Source organism: Hydra viridissima, unplaced genomic scaffold, assembly GCF_058129835.1.
Source record: "Hydra viridissima isolate aposymbiotic clone 2 unplaced genomic scaffold, HvirCarnegie_v1 scaffold_7, whole genome shotgun sequence".
NCBI classification, from domain to species: domain Eukaryota; kingdom Metazoa; phylum Cnidaria; class Hydrozoa; order Anthoathecata; family Hydridae; genus Hydra; species Hydra viridissima.
The window spans coordinates 8144867-8153032 of NW_028324306.1; the positions used below are offsets into that span (position 1 = coordinate 8144867).

At 31.5% G+C, this 8166-nt stretch overlaps 1 protein-coding gene and 1 pseudogene across 8 annotated transcripts in view; both read left to right on the top strand.

Moving 5' to 3' along the window:
- The first annotated feature begins 2399 nt into the window (after positions 1-2399).
- LOC149885980 (uncharacterized) lies at positions 2400-3060 on the top strand (annotated as a pseudogene).
- Positions 3061-6956: 3896 nt separating this feature from the next.
- Positions 6957-8166, top strand: part of LOC145184449 (calcium/calmodulin-dependent protein kinase kinase 1-like) — a 47152-nt gene continuing 45942 nt past the window's right edge. For 6 of the 8 annotated variants that reach the window (XR_016453981.1, XR_016453982.1, XR_016453980.1 and 3 more), the window contains exons 1-2: positions 7029-7163; positions 7721-7792. The gene's annotated coding sequence lies outside the window, so the exon portion shown is untranslated. Of the gene's footprint in view, positions 7194-7720; positions 7793-8166 lie in introns of all 8 variants that reach the window. The other 2 variants (XR_016453979.1, XM_090092501.1) reach the window with 2 other exon arrangements.

The following is an 8166-nucleotide window of genomic DNA, read 5'->3' on the forward strand; positions in this document are numbered from 1 at the left end:
CTGTCATTGAAGCTTTCAAAAAGTTTAATTTGGTTGTGAATTCATGCTTTGGAAATGTACTAGAAAAGGATTTTTCTGTCAAGATTGATCAATTTAAAGCTGCATATTTGGCAATCCAACTTGGAAGCATCACGCCCAAAATCCACACAGTATTCCATCACATCAAGGACTTTGTACACATAAAACAATTGCCCTTAGGACAATTCAGTGAACAGACTGTTGAGACTGCACATCAAGATTTTCACCAGCATTGGTCAAGATACAAAAGAGATAAAACCCACCCTGAATACAAAGGAAGGCTGTTCAGTTGTGTTGTGGATTTGAATAGTAAACACCTTTAGAAAATAATGAAAAGTTTTCATCCGTTCAGCTTCATTTTAATGGATTAATTTTACTTGTTAAAAGAGAATTTAAGCTCATAAGTAACTCATTATAATGAATTATGGTTAATTTCAAATAAAATATTTAAAACTTGTCCCAATCTTATGACAAAGTTTAGTGCGGTTTGAGAATAGTTAGCTGACCAGTGCTTTAAATTTCATGTCAAATAAGTTAAAGAGCGTGAAGATATCACAACAAAAGAATAGAGTTGAATAAATTTTAGAAATTAATTCACTGTTAGTGTAAATTTATTGAACTTTACAACTTGTACATTTGATAATGATTTTGAAAACAAAACACAAAGGAAATTCTAGGCATTTTTAGGTGATTTTATGTATGAAATGGGTTTTTCAACACACAATACATGTTGACCAGTTAAAAATCACATGCAAAAGGTTTTCAACACATTTCTTTGCTTTGCTCACAAATCCTCAGGGCTAAATCCATGTGTAGAATAAGCGCAATTTTACTAGAGTAAAAAATGTCAAGATTTTTTACAATTTTTATCAAAAAATCTGTTAAAATGTCTCAACTAACTTCTAAGGTAGTAGTTTAGTTAAAAGAAAGCTTATGGGGCACTAATAGTACTGTCATATAATGTTTTATATAGAAAAAGGTCCATATGGTGTAAATAGGGCTCATTGAAGAACAACAGTTTTGACCCCCGAAACCAAAAATTTTGGTAAGAACATCAAAATCCTTATTTTACAATATTGTTGGTATATTCAACTAGAGCACATGTGTTAGCCACATTATGGCCTGGGGGCTTGTAATAGGCAGTAATTAGTAAAGTTTTGCACTGGAAGTGAAAAAATTAACAAAAAATCAACACTAAAGCTACCATAACTTTTGTTATACTGCAGTGATTGGGATAAACTTTTACCCAAATCTTGGTATTGGTATAGGCTACATTGCCACCAAATTTTATTGGTCTATGATTAATAGTATGGATTTTATAGCAGTTTTGCTATGTCAAAAAAGAAGGTAAATTTTTTCCATTTTTGTAACTTCAAAGTCACTTTTTTCCCGCAGACGTACCTAAAAGATTTTAAAATTTGCACCAGGTGACCCTGGGATGTGTACACTATCACCCCATATAAGTATACAATATATGCTTTTCAAAGTATACAACTATCTATCACCCCATATAAGTATACAATATATGCTTTTCAAAGTATACAACTATCTTTTGACAAAAAGATAACATAGCAACTCGCAGAGTAAGAAATTCGCCTGCAATAGACGATATTTGATAACTTTTTTATATATCTTTCGATATGCATTGTGGGATCGATCTGGGGATAACAAATCAAATTATAAAATTGGCATTGAGTTAAACAATCTTTCATAATAAGACGACAATTTTAATATAATATATAATATGAGACCGTCAGCTTCAAAACCGGCCCTTTGTACTAAAGCAAATTTTACAGGATACACCTTTTTTTTTTTTGGGCAAATAAAAAAATTAAAAAAAACATATACACCTCATGTTTAGTAACTAATGAATGGTTTTCTATGTGAATATCAGTAATTGTGATTATCATTGAATAGAAATATTTAATTAAAGGGCATTTTTTTCAAAAAAGAGCCGGTTTTAATCCAGCCACTGCACATTTTAACAAAATTTTAATTGTTTTGTGATTAATTTCATTGGAACCCATGGTTATTTAAAGTCCACCGCGATTTCACACGCTTTTCAGTATACTTACGCCATCTATGGACAATTTTAGAAAACTCTCTCCCCCCTTTTTTTAGCAGGATAGTTCGCTAATGTTACTTTGACGTATATTGCACATCTTTTATGCATCTTTTAGATGCATAAAAGATGTGCAATATACGTCTACTTGATTAATTTTTTTATCGAATAAAATGCATCTAAAAGACGTCTATAAGATAGACGTCTATTTAGCGTTCATTCACGACGTGATTTCAGACATCTTTTAGACCAGTTCTCAGATGCATATTAGATGCATTTTAGACATCTTTTTGCCTGCTGGGACTCTACTGTGCAACAAATGTTCAGAGTTCATCAATCTGATGAATTTGATGAAGGTAAGCAACTTTCAGGATTTTTAAAACTATTCCTAATTACTTCATAAATTAAAAATTACTTAATTATCTTTTCTAGACAAAAGACTGAGTTATCATTATTGTTGTTGCCTCACATATTGATTCCACCACCGCAACGAGGCTTAAAGGCTCCTAGAGTTGGGAGGGATGTAGTGTCTAATCTGATGTTTGTGGATATGAACGAGGTAAGTTTAAATAATTTCTAAAAACAGTTCAATCATACAAAAGTTACACAATTATTTTTAAGTTGTCTTATAAATTATAAATCTATATTTATTTTTATTCATACAGGAACAGATTAGTGTCCCTGAAGCAGTTGCTTCTCTACAAAAAAACGTATGGGCAGGTATAGACAACCTCCCACCCCTACTTTTTCGTCTTAATAAGATTTATTAAATCAAGTTGGATGATCGGGCCATCGAACTTCGCGATGCAGCTTGGTTTTGTGATGCGATCGAGTTTTTGTTGAAGTGTTTTTATGTATTTAATTTAACTTATCCACACGAAATAAAGCCAGTTTATGGTCTGCTTGAGCATCTCATGCAGATGAATGTTTCGATCGGAAAAGGTGCCGCTTTATCAGACTTCTTGGGAGCAATGACTTAAAAATTGTACAAAAAACAATTACTTTTTTTAATTTTAGTAGAAAAGCTTCATTAAAAGTTGCAGTTATTTTTTACTTTTTATTTTAATCTTAAGCATTATTACTTTGAAATAATATTAATAAGACTATCGGAATACAAACCAAAGATCCCACAGATACGCTTATGGACTGAAATGACTCCTTATTCGTATGCGCAATTACTTAACTCATGCTTCATATTAAAATTCAATTTTGAGTTGATTTGATAGAAGAAGCGCGCAGTCCTTAAAATGCAGAATTTGAAAAAAAAAAGGTTTAGAACGCAGTGCTCGCTAAAGTAAGTTTCTCAACATTTGTGTTGTAAAAAATGCAACATTAAATGTTGCGTTAAATTACGCAACATTTAATGTTGAAAATTGTCAACACTAATGTTTGGGAGTCAAGTCCTAAAACTGAATGTTGCGCGGCAATCAACATTTTTGTTGCGCTTTCGCAACATCTGTTATCTGTGTGTACCGTGAGTTTAACGATAGTTATAATACTATGTTAGATTACTAAAGAAGTACAAAAGCATTAGAAATGAATTTTTGCAACCACAAATATGATATTTTAAGGGTTTGGTTAAAATTATTCTCTCCCTGAAACTTAAACCGCTCATGCTTTAATTTTGATCAACAGTTTTCTAGTTTTATCATATGTAAATAATACTTATCGTATATAGTGTTGGCACTTATCGTATCTAAAATCTGCTTCGTATTTAATTTATAATGTACTCATGATTTCAAATGAAAGATTAGTGCATTTTTAACACTTTTGTTTTGAATTTTTCATACATTTTTTAAAAGCACCAAAAGCTTCGCGTAATTTCTGTACGCTGAAGTTTTTACACTTTTGTTTTGAATTTTTCATACATTTTTTAAAAGCACCAAAAGCTTCGCGTAATTTCTGTACGCTGAAGTTTTTGCTTTCAGCAATCAGTTTTTGTCATATTTTTTTGTCGTGCCATTGTAGACACAATATTCATTTTTGTTTTTTTGATAAGAGGACATAAATGGATCACTCATTGGACGTATGATAAGTATGGAATACATAGTTCATACTTATCCTGAATTCAAAAATGATATGTTTATACCATATGATGAGCAGTTTTACTAATATTAAAAATTATTCATGTTTTTTTACCTAATTAAGTTCAAGTTAAAAATAAACTTTTACGTAATCCTTTCAAATTTGCTAAACTCGCTGAAGAACCCTCTAATTACTGCTATTTAAAAAAAGTAATTTTAAGCGGGGACGTAATAGTTCTGTTGTATTTATAAAAGTTGTGGTTTTGGTGAATTGCAGTTTTTTTTATTCGAATGGAAGTACATGGCCATGTTGTTCATACTTAAAATACAAATATATATAATAAAAAAAAAGCTACAGCTGATCCACTCGCTGCAGAGCAAATAGCTACTCAAGTCATCTCTACTAAACCTTCCACACCTGGTGGTACTGCCAAAATATCGCATCCTAAAGGCGGCCCACCACTTAGAGTTAAAACAGGTGATACTTTTATATATACATATAAAGATGGCAGGTTCAGAGGGAATACCTTTAATTTTAAAACTTAAAATTATAAAAAGTGTTAATATAATTTCATTTTTAGGAAGCTCAAGTGCAAGAGCTCTTTTTCCTGAACCCAGCATCAAAACTGAAGATCTTGTACAAGTTCAGCTAAACACAGGACTGTCCAACCTTGGCATGAAGAAATTGGCATTAACCATCAACAGAGTGAGTGACACCAAGATTGTGGAGACTAGTTTTTTAGCTAAGTTTGAAGCCATTGGCAAACAGTTGTCTGAGTTTTTTACTCAAACTAGCATCCAAGTTTTATCAGAGAGTAACTCCACTGACTTTGTGGTTGTGCATTGCAAGGATCTTGCCGAGCTTTTGAATGAAGTCCTGCTTTCTCGAAGAGTTTTCCAGAATCATATTGTCAAGTTGGGAATTGATGGAGGTGGAGGATTTCTGAAAGTTTCTCTTGGCATCATGGAGTTGGATTCTCACTGTGATTTAAGGTCACCACCACGGAAAAAACTTTTAACTCAGAGGACTGCCAAAGACAGTAGTGTAAAGCGTCAAATGCTTGTGGCTTTATCAGAAGGACTACCAGAAAACTTTGAAAATGTGAGGCAGATCTTGTCTTTAATCAAGTTAGACAGAGTCAACTTTGTTGTCTCATGCGACAAAGTTGACTCTGTCTAACTTGATTAAAGTTCTGAAAACAAACTCATCTTGGAGCTCATACCACCAATGGAACTCCATCTTCTCCTTGGTGTGGTCAATCACATGTACAAAGCCATGACAGAAGTTTGGCCCAATGTTGTCAAGTGGCCCTCAGCTCTCCACATTCAACAAGAACCATACCATGGTGGGCAGTTTGCAGGGAATGCCTGTCACAAGCTTCTCAGCAATCTTGACCTCCTTCAAAGAATTGCAGAGACTGAGTCTGCTTTTCAAGTCTTTGGAATCATTGATGCCCTTCGAAAGTTTAAGTCTGTGGTGACAGCATGTTTTGGTATGGTTCTGGAGGATGACTTTTCTAAAAAAATTGATCGCTTCAGAGACTCATATTTGGCAATCATGAACATCAATGTGACTCCAAAAGTTCATGCTGTTTTCTTCCATGTGAAGCAATTCATTGAGATCAAAAGGGCTCCCTTGGGGATCTTTAGTGAGCAGGCAACAGAATCAATGCATCATAATTTCAGCTCACATTGGCAGAGATACAAAAGAGACCGCAATCATCCTGAGTATGCAAAGAGGCTTCTTTCATGTGTTGTGGACTACAACAGCAAGCATTTGTGAAGAATCAAATATTGAGAAGAATTTTATGTACCACTTGCTCTTTATGTGTTTAGAATCAAGAGGTTGTTTTTGTGTTTTGGCTTAGAATAACTAAAAGAATTATTTAAGAAAGTGTTTATTATTTCCATCTTGTTAATGAAAAACTATATCAGTTGTGTCAGAATAAACTATTATTCAAGTGAATTTTAGACAGTTATGTTTTGGAGTAATAAATGCTTATTTTGAAGAGTTTTTGAATGCTGTAAAAATGCATAATTTGAAAAGCTGTCATTTCGCCCTATTGTGCAAAGTACTAAAAACTAAAAATCGAAATTATTTTCTCGGACGAAATAGTTAGATTTCAAATTTTACATTTTTGGAGTCAGGAAACATTGTAGTTTCACCCTGTCAAAGCAGTTTTCTCGGGTCAGCTCAAAGTAGTTTTTGGTCATTTTTTACAACAGTGTATATATAATATGTCATTGCTAACAGTAGGGTCGTTTCCACACCGACCGTGAATCAACACTTACCGAAATTCAACAGAAATTTTGCGATAAGTTGTTTTTTTTTTTATTATATATATTTGTATTTTAAGTATGAACAACATGGCCATGTTCATTAAAAATTGTTTTTTTAGAAAAATGAAACTTTATTAAAAATATTGGTGATTTTTTAAAAATATTCAAAACATGACACACACAAACACAAAACCATATTCTGTTATTAGTTGAATAAAAATATAACCGAGGCAAAGTAATGCGCTAAAAACTAAACAACGAAGTTCTATCATAAAACCACCGTAAACCGAACGCTAATTTTTTAAGTTAGTTGCAGTTTTCTTAAGCATTCCTTATAATGAATTGTTTTCACTTAAATGGGCATAACTTTTAGTAAAATGATTAGTTTTTTATTAAATTTTCACCATTATAATACTGATTTAAAGCTCTTTACAATTATGTATAATAATTAAATATTTGAATAGTTTAAAAATTTTGCACACGTACCTACATTTTTTGTTTACGAATTGAATCCGCTATTTGTAATAAGGGCAAAAGCTTTATCCGACGTGCGAAATAAAAGTTAAAAATGCATGTTTTTGCCCGAATTAGAAATGGCTTCCACGGCTTCACTTTTCGGATCAAAGTTGGACATCTAGTATATATAATATATCATTGACTGTAAGTAACCGTCAAGCAACTTACCGTTATAATTGTGTACTTGAAGTCCGCAATAAACATCAAAAAAATCTAAAACAGTGAAACTGAAAACAGACTTATAGATGTTAACACTATGTTAGGTACTTTACAAAGTCTTTAAGAATTGAAATGTTAGAGTTTTTGTAAAGTTTTTTTTTTTAGTTCAGTATTTTTTATTTAAATGTCAAAACCCATTTGCATTTTAAAGCAAATAGTTTCTAACAATTCAGTTTTCTAAAAATTAAACAAACGTTTAAAATCATCTTTTATGTTTCATAAATTTATAAGAGTATAGGTTTTCCTACAAGTATAATAGACTTTATTGAATTAATTTTGTATTATAAGCAATATGTGAGAATAATTTTTGGTTAATTGCATTAATTTTACTATAGAAATGTTCATAAAGTTCAAACTCATTCATTTAAAAACTGTGGTTTGTTAGTTAGAAACCATTTGACAAGTTCCTAAGTTTTAATTATTGTTTTAAAACCTTAGAGTATTGTAACCAAGTAAAAAAAAAAAAACTTTTTAGTTAAGAAATAACATTTTGTAAATGTAATGTTTTAAAAAGTTTAAGAAAACTCTTCAAGTTTGATTTGTAGCTTAACTAGTTAGTAAAATAAGTATTTTAAACTTGAAGTACTTGTTCCTTTTATAGATAAACATGGCAACTTGCTGAATTGGGAATCGGCAATAAAAGTTGTTTAAATTAACAGATTACAACTTAATGGTAATTACTTATGCTTATTTTCATGTACTTTATGTATTGTTTATTGTAATATATTTATTTTCAGTTCAGTATTATAGATTTTCTTAGACTGCTAATATTATTATTATAATAATGATGATGGTGATGATGATGATGATGGTGGTGATGGTGATGGTGATGGTGATGATGATGATGATGATGATGATGATGATGATGATGATGATAATGATGATGATGATGATGATGATGATGATGATGATGATGATGATGATGATGATGATGATGATGATGATGATGATGATGATGATGATGATGATGATGATGATGATGATGATGATGATGATGATTAATAATTGATAATTAATGATTGTTGATTGATGATTGATAATTGATAA